The sequence below is a fragment of the Astatotilapia calliptera genome, chromosome 17 (assembly GCF_900246225.1).
Source record: "Astatotilapia calliptera chromosome 17, fAstCal1.2, whole genome shotgun sequence".
NCBI classification, from domain to species: domain Eukaryota; kingdom Metazoa; phylum Chordata; class Actinopteri; order Cichliformes; family Cichlidae; genus Astatotilapia; species Astatotilapia calliptera.
The window spans coordinates 29,677,023-29,689,470 of NC_039318.1; the positions used below are offsets into that span (position 1 = coordinate 29,677,023).

The 12,448-nt window shown below is 37.9% G+C and overlaps 1 long non-coding RNA gene across 2 annotated transcripts; it reads left to right on the forward strand.

The window, feature by feature from the left end:
- Positions 1-6,570: 6,570 nt before the first annotated feature.
- LOC113009256 (uncharacterized) lies at positions 6,571-10,477 on the forward strand. 2 transcript variants are annotated; one of them, XR_003270141.1, is made up of 4 exons: positions 6,571-7,099; positions 7,710-7,765; positions 9,220-9,389; positions 9,481-10,477. It is a non-coding gene; the product is annotated as an uncharacterized LOC113009256 (long non-coding RNA). The 2 variants fall into 2 exon arrangements; XR_003270140.1 differs by having other exon boundaries at positions 9,220-10,477.
- The last annotated feature ends 1,971 nt before the right edge of the window (positions 10,478-12,448 follow it).

Below are 12,448 nucleotides of genomic sequence, written 5' to 3' on the forward strand. Positions count from 1 at the left end.
GCCATCGTTGTTCTTTTTCCAACATCTTGTCTTTCAAAGCTCAGACATTTAAACTTTTTAAACTGTGTGGATCCAAGTGGAGGGATCACATTTTAGTCATTCAGTGATTCAAAGAATATGACCTTTTAATATTCTTTCAGATGTTTTCTGACTCTAAATGTTCTTTTCTCATTTCTTAGGTTTTTCTAATTTACAATTAAAACATTTTCAGCTTTTTTCCAACTTCTTCTTCTGTGTAACCTTCAGCTTTTAGCAGTTCAGCACTTTTGTTTTCAGGTTAAATTCGGGTTTTTTTTTTTATCTCATTCAAAATTTTTAACTTAAATTCAGTAATTATTTCATTTCAATGCATACATTCAGATTCAAGCATTCACACTGCAGTTTCTTCAGAAAATGCACTTTCTAGTTAGTGTGAATGCTTGAAAAGCATTCACAGTATTGTTATTCGAATCTTTATTAGTGTGAATGCTTGAAAAGCATTCACAGTATTGTTATTCGAATCTTTATTCTATTTTATTATTATCTATTCCGTACGTTTTTTGTAATCTATCTCCTTCAAAACCGTTCAACTTAGAAAAACCATTCAAACACCATTAGATTCCTATTCTTTTGGACATGACTGCTTCTACTTTTCTCATTTTTAACATTTATATTTTTAATTTTATTCAACTTTATTCAACAAAAATTTCCCATGTATTTCAATGGGGAGACCCTTCAAATTCTCATTCAACTTACTCATTTTTAAACTCCTACTACTTCCACATACGTTGACATAGAGCCACCATTCAAACTTTAAAACGAAGACAAGACATTCAACTATTCAACTTGTATTTATCTTTTCAATATCTATTATACTTTTTCTTCAGTTCCAGTTTAAGTTTCATGATGTTTTTTCACCCGTTTCAGAGTTTATAATGGGTGTGTATGGGACGGAATGTTGGGGCTAGAGTGAGGCAGCTCAACTGCTAGAGTGAGAGGAGCAAAAAAATTAATCTTAAAATCTTTTTTAAAACTGCTGCTGTGTCTGCAGCGTTTGCTCTACAGGTATGATTTTACCCTCAAAACGTAGCCATGGCTGTCCTCTTTCATCCAATGTGTTTACTATTGTCCTAGGTGTTATGGTTCTTTCATAAATGTCACCAATGCACAGCCTCCTCCCTCCAACTCTTCCATAGACTCTAATGTTAAAATGGCTCAGAAGGTTCGTTTGAAAATCAGAAGAGCATGGTGTCTTTCCACTGTCACCACGTCCATATAATAAGCTCCACAGGCATGAAAACTGAGAATTAGGTAGACTAGACATTGCTGTCGCTCACGGTGAAAGAATTTCGTCAATACGACTTTTACTTTTCATATGGGAACGATTTGTTTCGGCCTGACTTTTCTGTTCATTTTAAGCAGCAAAAGTGAGGCGCATGTCTGTGTACGTGTGTATGGAGCCATTGGGTGCAGTCACTATAGCAACCAGGCTCACACCTGCCTGCTTAACGAGCTCTGCCTGCCACTCTGCCAAGATTCATCTTAAACACTTCTCTTTCAACTGCTGCTGTGTCCACAGTGTTACAGCCATCATTTTACCCTCAAAACGTCGCCATCGTTGTTCTTTTTCCAACATCTTGTCTTTCAAAGCTCAGAGATGTAAACTTTTTAAACTGTGTGGGTCCAAGTGGAGGGATCACATTTTAGTCATTCAGTGATTCAAAGAATATGACCTTTTAATATTCTTTCAGATGTTTTCTGACTCTAAATGTTCTTTTCTCATTTCTTAGGTTTTTCTAATTTAAAATTAAAACATTTTCAGCTTTTTTCCAACTTCTTCTGTGTAACCTTCAGCTTTTAGCAGTTCAGCACTTTTGTTTTCAGGTTAAATTCGGTTTTTTTTTTTTATCTCATTCAAGATTTTTAACTTAAATTCAGTAATTAATTCATTTCAGTGCATACATTCAGATTCAAGCATTCACACTGCAGTTTCTTCAGAAAATGCACTTTCTAGTTCTATTTTATTATTATCTATTCCGTACGTTTTTTGTAATCTATCTCCTTCAAAACCGTTCAACTTAGAAAAACCATTCAAACACCATTAGATTCCTATTCTTTTGGACATGACTGCTTCTACTTTTCTCATTTTTAACATTTATATTTTTAATTTTATTCAACTTTATTCAACAAAAATTTCCCATGTATTTCAATGGGGAGACCCTTCAAATTCTCATTCAACTTACTCATTTTTAAACTCCTACTACTTCCACATACGTTGACATAGAGCCACCATTCAAACTTTAAAACGAAGACAAGACATTCAACTATTCAACTTGTATTTATCTTTTCAATATCTATTATACTTTTTCTTCAGTTCCAGTTTAAGTTTCATGATGTTTTTTCACCCGTTTCAGAGTTTATAATGGGTGTGTATGGGACGGAATGTTGGGGCTAGAGTGAGGCAGCTCAACTGCTAGAGTGAGAGGAGCAAAAAAATTAATCTTAAAATCTTTTTTAAAACTGCTGCTGTGTCTGCAGCGTTTGCTCTACAGGTATGATTTTACCCTCAAAACGTAGCCATGGCTGTCCTCTTTCATCCAATGTGTTTACTATTGTCCTAGGTGTTATGGTTCTTTCATAAATGTCACCAATGCACAGCCTCCTCCCTCCAACTCTTCCATAGACTCTAATGTTAAAATGGCTCAGAAGGTTCGTTTGAAAATCAGAAGAGCATGGTGTCTTTCCACTGTCACCACGTCCATATAATAAACTCCACAGGCATGAAAACTGAGAATTCAGTAGACTAGACATTGCTGTCGCTCACGGTGAAAGAATTTTGTCAATACGACTTTTACTTTTCATTTGGGAGCGATTTGTTTCGGCCTGACTTTTCTGTTCATTTTAAGCAGCAAAAGTGAGGCGCATGTCTGTGTACGTGTGTATGGAGCCATTGGGTGCGGTCACTATAGCAACCAGGCTCACACCTGCCTGCTTAACGAGCTCTGCCTGCCACTCTGCCAAGATTCATCTTAAACACTTCTCTTTCAACTGCTGCTGTGTCCACAGTGTTACAGCCATCATTTTACCCTCAAAACGTCGCCATCGTTGTTCTTTTTCCAACATCTTGTCTTTCAAAGCTCAGAGATGTAAACTTTTTAAACTGTGTGGGTCCAAGTGGAGGGATCACATTTTAGTCATTCAGTGATTCAAAGAATATGACCTTTTAATATTCTTTCAGATGTTTTCTGACTCTAAATGTTCTTTTCTCATTTCTTAGGTTTTTCTAATTTACAATTAAAACATTTTCAGCTTTTTTCCAACTTCTTCTTCTGTGTAACCTTCAGCTTTTAGCAGTTCAGCACTTTTGTTTTCAGGTTAAATTCGGTTTTTTTTTTTATCTCATTCAAGATTTTTAACTTAAATTCAGTAATTAATTCATTTCAGTGCATACATTCAGATTCAAGCATTCACACTGCAGTTTCTTCAGAAAATGCACTTTCTAGTTCTATTTTATTATTATCTATTCCGTACGTTTTTTGAAAGCCTACTCCTTCAAAACCGTTCAACTTAGAAAAACCATTCAAACACCATTAGATTCCTATTCTTTTGGACACTGTTGCTTGTATTTTTCTCATTTTTAACATTTATATTTTTAATTTTATTCAACTTTATTCAACAAAAATTTCCCATGTATTTCAATGGGGAGACCCTTCAAATTCTCATTCAACTTACTCATTTTTAAACTCTTACTACTTCAACATACGTTCACATAGAGCCACCATTCAAACTTTAAAACGAAGACAAGACATTCAACTATTCAACTTGTATTTATCTTTTCAATATCTATTATACTTTTTCTTCAGTTCCAGTTTAAGTTTCATGATGTTTTTTCAGCCGTTTCAGAGTTTATAATGGGTGTGTATGGGACGGAATGTTGGGGCTAGAGTGAGGCAGCTCAACTGCTAGAGTGAGAGGAGCAAAAAAATTAATCTTAAAATCTTTTTTAAAACTGCTGCTGTGTCCGCAGCGTTTGCTCTACAGGTATGATTTTACCCTCAAAACGTAGCCATGGCTGTCCTCTTTCATCCAATGTGTTTACTATTGTACTAGGTGTTATGGTTCTTTCATAAATGTCACCAATGCACAGCCTCCTCCCTCCAACTCTTCCATAGACTCTAATGTTAAAATGGCTCAGAAGGTTCGTTTGAAAATCAGAAGAGCATGGTGTCTTTACACTGTCACCACGTCCATATAATAAACTCCACAGACATGAAAACTGAGAATTAGGTAGACTAGACATTGCTGTCGCTCACGGTGAAAGAATTTTGTCAATACGACTTTTACTTTTCATTTGGGAACGATTTGTTTCGGCCTGACTTTTCTGTTCATTTTAAGCAGCAAAAGTGAGGCGCATGTCTGTGTACGTGTGTATGGAGCCATTGGGTGCGGTCACTATAGCAACCAGGCTCACACCTGCCTGCTTAACGAGCTCTGCCTGCCACTCTGCCAAGATTCATCTTAAGCACTTCTCTTTCAACTGCTGCTGTGTCCACAGTGTTAAAGCCATCATTTTACCCTCAAAACGTCGCCATCGTTGTTCTCTTTCCAACATCTTGTCTTTCAAAGCTCAGAGATGTCAACTTTTTAAACTGTGTGGGTCCAAGTGGAGGGATCACATTTTAGTCATTCAGTGATTCAAAGAATATGACCTTTTAATATTCTTTCAGATGTTTTCTGACTCTAAATGTTCTTTTCTCATTTCTTAGGTTTTTCTAATTTACAATTAAAACATTTTCAGCTTTTTTCCAACTTCTTCTTCTGTGTAACCTTCAGCTTTTAGCAGTTCAGCACTTTTGTTTTCAGGTTAAATTCAGGTTGTTTTTTTTTTTTTTTTTATCTCATTCAAGATTTTTAACTTAAATTCAGTAATTAATTCATTTCAGTGCATACATTCAGATTCAAGCATTCACACTGCAGTTTCTTCAGAAAATGCACTTTCTAGTTCTTCTTTAGGTTTTTAGAGAACAAGTCTGGGAGACTCTCTTAGAATCAGAATCAGAAGGGTTAGAGAATAAGCGAGACTATACAAAAGACATGAGATGCCAAGCAGGAAAGATAAGGGAGAGGGAGAAAGTGCGACGCCTCCGTCAAGAGCCAAACATAACCAACACTGTCATAAATTCTTGACATCAGCAGTTAAATGGAATGAAATCGGCGACTCAGTATTGGGTGATTTTTCAGTTCCGACGATTTAATCCAAGTTTGCTCGGCTAACGCTATCCTAGGATATTGGTGCACTTGTGCTCTTTTCACTGTATTTCCACAGTATTCTAATTTATTTAATGAAATATTGATATCTGGTGTCCCTGTATTGATACAATATTGCAAATTAACACAATACGATGGCTGTATTGATATGCCACAAAAATTTCACCATGTAGTGGCACAGATTTGTAGAAGCTTCTTCCCACATGTTAAACCACACAGACGCAGCTATACAAACATGTTCCACTTATGGTGCAAGAGCTCAATTGTGACCACGCTTTTAAATGTTTATGGACACTGCAGTTGTTACTGTCAGCACAGTCTGTGTGTCAAAAGCTACATCAGAGTTGCCCTTGTTCATTGCACACAGGCCTCGAGGGAGAATTCAGCCGAGACAGAAATGGTAAGATAAATTCATGAAATAATAACAATACAAAATATATATTTATATCCTTATTTATCAAATTACATGAGCAGAACCAGCAATGTTGAAGCTCATTAATACTACAGTTCAAACAAATGCACCCCTTGGACCTTTGGCCTTCTTAATAATCTTCTTAATCTCCTGGAGATCGTTTTGAATAAAATCCTCAGTGGCTGTGGATGAGGATTTTTTCACGACAGTTGTTGATGCTGAGAAGGAGGGATTGAGTGGAGATGGCAACCCCTCTGTAGGCAATGCTGTTGAGCAGTGCGGTGAATCGCTGAGATCAACAGTTTTCAGGAGCAGGGTGACTGTATTGCTGCCTTCCTCTTCCTGCAACAAATAAGAGCTTGTTATAATTTCATGTACATTTGCACATCAGATGTAAAAGAAAATGTTCTTAAACCACCGATCTTTTCAGGTCAGCTATTCATTGAATGCTTGTTCAGCATCCTCATCAATAAGGGTCTCAGTGGAAGGGTGTATGTGTGTTTGCATATTGCTCAACGCTTTGGTACTAATACGGTACCTTCAAAGATAATTGACATTGCCTCTTCTGCAGACTTGGCATTTAACTCCCAGTGGCTCACAAAGTCGGAGAGCCAGCCCATCAAGGAATATATATGGGGAGCAGAAGCAAGGTTGCACAGTTTCTTCTCTTCAGCTGCAGCCTCTTCCTCATCTTCACGAATTTGTCTCTTAAAGATTTCCACTTTATCCAACAAACACTTTCACTCACTCCCAAATTCTTTGCAATTTCCCTCCACAAATTGCTGTCCTTTTCCACGTCTCTATTATGTGTTAAGGACCCATCGTAAAGACACGGGCAACGTTGCACCTCTTCACACAATCTCATAACGTCTATTTGAATTTTTGCAGGTTGGGTTAAAGACATCCTCTGAATTTCTGCCTATAATGAAGACAAAAGAAAGAAAAAGACATTAAACAAACAACCTAAAGGTTTCTCACATGACATCACATGCACTCAGGAGCTGTGTGCCATTTTGACACAACCACTCCATTCCCCGACTGCCTTTTTTGCTAGCGCACATCTTCTTCACAGGATCCACAGGAATCATTTTTTCAGTTGAACCATACATTGAATTTTAAAAGGTCATTTCTTTAGCTTTGGGCACAAATGACCAAATTCCTTTTTCTGTCCAGGTTCCTAGAAACAATGATTTTATTTTGGAAAGAATATTTATTATTCCAAAGAGGTCTATTAGGCAAAGTAGTGCAATCACTTGCAACACAATGCTTATTTCTGTGAGTTAAAAATGATAACAGAATTTTTATTTTTCGCAAATACACAACAATGGCTGTATAAATTACACGTTTCACATTAGTGGGTGGGTCGCTGTCAGAAGTCGCTGTGCACGTGCAGTTGCCAGTCACACGCGCTCCTTCTTCTTTAAATACAAGACGACGGAGGTGAGAAACACGACAAAAGCCCGTTTTTGTTTTTTCTTTGTGTTTTTTTTATGTAAACCTAAGTCCTTTAATAATATTATTAAAAACGTCAGTAAAGCTGCGTTCAATTTACCTCGAATTTCGAGGTGGGAGTGTCATTGCTCAAGGTGAGCGCGTTCCAGTAGTAAAGTCAGAAAAGCAAAGAAAATGAGTATTTCTTTTGCACCATAGCAAATTAGAACCATTCGTACATCGCTTGTAATACAGTACAGTGCTTTGTTTGTCGCACTTAAAAACAAAGCCCACCAGCCATGACAGCGACTCTAACAACAGTGATGTGTTCGAGGAACCGCATTCCGCCTTTTTCCTGGCTCGGATAAAACGGTTCCACAAGCTTGTTTGCGATTTCTCGCCACGATAACAAGCGTTAATCCGTTTGTTCTTGTAAAACTCATGATCGTACAGGTTGGGATAAAGGGCAACCTGCTCAGCCAACTACTTGTCAAAGCCATTGTGTGATGGTCCCGTTTGGGAATTTGTTATCACTCGTTCGTCGAGATTTTTCCTCTTTGGGATGAACTCTGGCAGTAGGTTTCTTTTCCGGTTTAACGCGGCGTCTTTTACCAATCAGCGTTCGACCTGGGCATAGCGTCATCCAAGTCGAGCGACTGTAGGGGAGGACGACAGGTAAGTATTAAAATTTTATTAACGTTTTTAATGTCTTTCTTCATTGTTACCGTCGTTCTCTCATTGTTTGTTGGGTTACTTAATTATTTATTCTTCTTCTTCTTCTTCTTTTTTTTTTTTTAATTTTACGGCATTTTTCTCTTTCCCCTATATGTTTGTGTATTTGTACATATACATACCATAATTTATTTACATAGCACTTTAAAAAACAACACATGGCCGACCAAAGTGCTGTACAGCAGAAATACGAGAGAATACAAGAATTCTTGTATTATTACAAGCATAATAAATACAATAAATAAATAATAATACTTTTGTCTTAATTCAGGGGCGATTCTAGGTTTCAAACTTTGGGGGGGCTCAGCCCCCAGTCATAATGTCATGCATGTAGTAGTTGTATTTAATATTAATCAAATGTGCTGTCTGCAAATGGAATCATCCCTTTTCAAATTTGCAAACCTCTATTCCATTGGACTATTGAATACCTTCTGTCTAAGAATAATTCAGTGTGAATAATCAGAGATTTCAATACACCCGTTTTAGGGTGGAGCCTTTTGTTGCCAAACCCAAGGCAAAGGCTCAGTCATTAAAGAAGTCCAAGAACTCCCCAAAAGTTGGGGATTTACTTACCTGGATGACTGAGCATCAAGAAGTTAAAGAACTATTTGTGGCAAAGCACATCATTTCAGTCTCAGTCTTCAGTTAACCACATAGAGGCAGTCCTCCAAATCATCATGCACTTAAAGTAGCATTATTCAGTATAAACACTGAAAAATCATAGACAAAGGAAACTAGTAATAGAGTTGTTTTATTATGTTTTTAAACTTAAAATACAAATCCTCCTTTTGTTATGTAGTCTCAGCACAGAACATCATGTACGATAATTTCAAGAGTGGAGAATAGATTTGTAGTCCATCACATTAATGTAGTGGCAGTTATCATTTTCAGCCATGTTTAGAATGATATGAATCCTGCAAAATGCTATTAGTATCAATATACTCTGTTTATGCTTTGTTTACCAGCATTTTTACAGTGTGCTACTGGAAAGACAGCAAAACATCCATGAAATACCATGGCTCAGTGTCTGAGTGTCTAAATGAGTCTCACAGTCCTCCCCAACCCCCCAGAAATGACCTCTGACAAGAAAACCCAATTCCTGCTATTCAACACTGAAGAAATGTCAACATTCACAAATTCTGCCAAATTGCAAAACACTAATAAAACCTCTGTAACTTTGTGAAAAACACAAAAGTCCAAAGAGTCGTGCTGACAAATTTGTTTCTTTGTCACAGCAGCTTTTTCTTTATCATGTAGACAAATAGATAAATATATAACTGCTTTACGCTTGAGATCAAAGTAGGCTGTATGTGGCTGTCGATGTAAAATGAGTTTGACACCCTTTCTTTACCCTGGAACAGTAGGGAATACTGACATTAATGTTCCCTTCCTCCCAGATGGAGTTAAAAAATCATGTGTCTTTGGGAATGAACAATCTCCTCAGTCTGGAGCAGGAAAATGACATCAGCGTTTCTCTGAAGCTGCTCCTCTGTCTGGAGATGATGCTGTGGAGTGAGTGTAGAGGATTTACAGGAGTCTGCTTAGCACCCATCACGCTGCCACAATTGTCAGTCTATCCAGCTCCATACCAACAACAAAGCTTGCCTTCCTCTGCATTTTTCCAGATGTGAAACACTTCTTTATGCTTCCGCCCCCAGGCTCCACCCGGAGACCCTAAAGTCCACCATTAACTCCTTGGTTTTGCTGCTGTTAAGATGGAATTGTCTGGATTCACACCATTCAACAAAGCCTGCGATCAGTTTTCTGTACTCCTCGTCCTGTCCACTCCTGATACAGCCCACGACTGCAGTAGTGTCAGTGACCTTCTGCTTGTGACAGCACTCCGAGTTGTATATGAAGTCTGATTTGTACAGGGTGAGCAGGAACAGAGAAAGCACAGTCCCCTGCGGCACTCACACGTTACTGACCATAGTCACCCACCCATACTGAGGTCTGCCCACAGCGAAAAGCAAACAACAGTTTGAAAGCAAACAACTATTCGTAATCACTGATAAATTAGGTTTTTTGTGTCTGGCATTTATGTTTTGGGGTTTGGTATCCAAACTTTTCAGTACCACTGCTGAGGTTTAGCTAGGTTTTGCAGTTTATGCATTATTACAACTGGAAATATAAAAGTAAAGACTGACAGCAGACAAGATGAATCTGCACCATCAAACTCAGGTGTGGGACTGTGGGCTGTCACCTCTGACTTCCTCTACCAGAGAAGAAGCTGATGCAATTTAAAGTGCCAAGTCATCCAAATTATCAAAGCTGACTGGATACTGGAGGCTTCTTATATTTCCATTTTCCCCTGGGCAGCTCAAGACGATGGTTTGTATGTAAGGCATCTTATATTGAGAAAAGTGGTAATAAAAATGTGGCATTGTTTCTTTTTTAATTTCGCAGGCAGGTAAGCAAGCGACCGGAGTTTATGCTAGCTGGTAAAGCAGCTTACACACTGGGCATATTGCCAGTCAGTTATGAGGATAATGCAGACAACTACACACTCAAACCCACACTTATGGCCTACTTAGAACCACCAACTGAACACACACACACACACACACACACACACACACACAGGCGGTGTTACCGAACTGAAATGACTGGTATTATTGAATGTGCAGGTCATCAGCCAGGTCCCCTGCACTGAAACGTCACACTAGTAATCCCTCTTTAAATAACACCAGTCTTTATGAAGCTTTCGGTCACTGATCAAATGGTAAATGGCCTGTATTTGTATAGCGCTTTACTAGTCCCTAAGGACCCCAAAGCGCTTTACACATCCAGTCATCCACCCATTCACATACTGGTTATGGCAAGCTACATGGTAGCCACAGCCACCCTGACAGAGGCGAGGCTGCCGAACACTGGCACCACCTGGCCCTCTGACCACCACCAGTAAGCAACGGGTGAAGTGGGGGTCGAACCAGCAGCCTTCCGATTACAAGGCAAACTCCCAACTCTTGAGTCAATGTGAAGCTAAACTGGTGAAATTGGACTAAATGAAATTTAAAGTGAGTTTTGGATCCATGTTGCAGATAGTGTGATGTCAGTATGATACTGAACACTGAAATATGTCCATGTATTGAAATGCAATACAATAGATAAAGCTGAGCCTTTGAATCTTTGTACTTTCTATACAACAGATCTGGAAATTTAAGTTTGAAATGATCAACATGAGTCTTGCTGGACTGAGTTAATATCAAATATCCACAGGTAACCTATCTTCTCTGTTTGATCCATACTTCTAATCATATTTTTTTGTTGTCATTTACTTTTTGTCCTTTCCAGTTTACAGAATGAATAATCTTATTTTGGGCAAATTACAAGTGAGTGGTCAGCAAATTAAATTACTCTTTCCAGTGTTTTTAAGATAAACCTCACAAATAGGGGCATATTCATATTCATATTCAACTGAATTAAAATGTAGGCTCTATTTTTCTATATAATGCTCCATTACAAACAGTTTATTCATTCATCAATTTTCATCCCTGCTTCTATCCAAAAACAACGATTGGACGTGAAGCCAAGCAGTCGTCGTTATTACTGTATCTTCCACTACAATCTCATGTGCACGTGTACAGCTTTTACCACCAGAGGGAGACACATACCTTTTTATATCACAACTAAATGCGGACAAAACACAGATAAAGGGGCCTGTAAGAAATTCACTTCCCTAATGGCATTCCTCCCAGGAAACAGAACTCAATCATTTTTAACAGGCACTCATAAATTTCAATGAGTTTTTAATTAGGAGGAGCTCAGAGTAATTGTCTCCCAGGCAGTTTTAACAGGAGGAAGATCATGCTGACAGATTGACAGAGTCTGTGTGGCAGATTGCTGCAAATCACCTAATTATGAGAAGAAGTCAAACTTTCAGCTTTTGATCATGATTATTTTGGCTTTATTGGATAATTTCACCATCAACAGAGAAAGGAAGGGCTGCCGAGTGTCTGCATCAGAGAATCATGTGTGACGAAAGTCTCAGACTCATCTTCAGGGCACTGTAAATTTGTTTTTCTTGCCTTTTGTTCAGTTGTTTGTTAAAAAAACGCACAGTTAGAAACTTATATATGTTTAAAACTCAAAGGTTTGTTGAGTATTATACTATTTTTTTGTTAATGTTGCTTGCATATGATCTAAAAACCTTCCCCTGGGCCATGATTAAAATCATAGAAACCCTTGCTGAATTTTTCCATAAATAAGCTGAATTTCCTGCTGAGAAGTCTTTGAAATGACATCTGCGAAAAATCCAAAATCTATGAATATGGAAATATTATCAAATGAAAATTTTGAATTCTTAAATACTTCACTGAAATAGCCCCATTCCCAGCACTTTGTAGTTTGGATTTTAGTTTCCCAAGTTGTCCACTTAAGCAGTATCGGTCCAAATTTAGTTGAGAAAAATGGTGCTTACAGGTAAATGCTCCGGTTTTGGGTGAGCTGGATTTGAAAACAAGGTGAACCAATGTTTTCTTTTGCAGAGTTACTCAGCCATGAGAAGTAACGTCACACATTTTTGAGTGGATTTGAACATTAATTAGAATTCATTATGCAGATGTTCTGCAGGCTCAAGCCCAATTTCTGTTTTACTTATAACTGGAAGAGCAGTTTTAGTTGTAC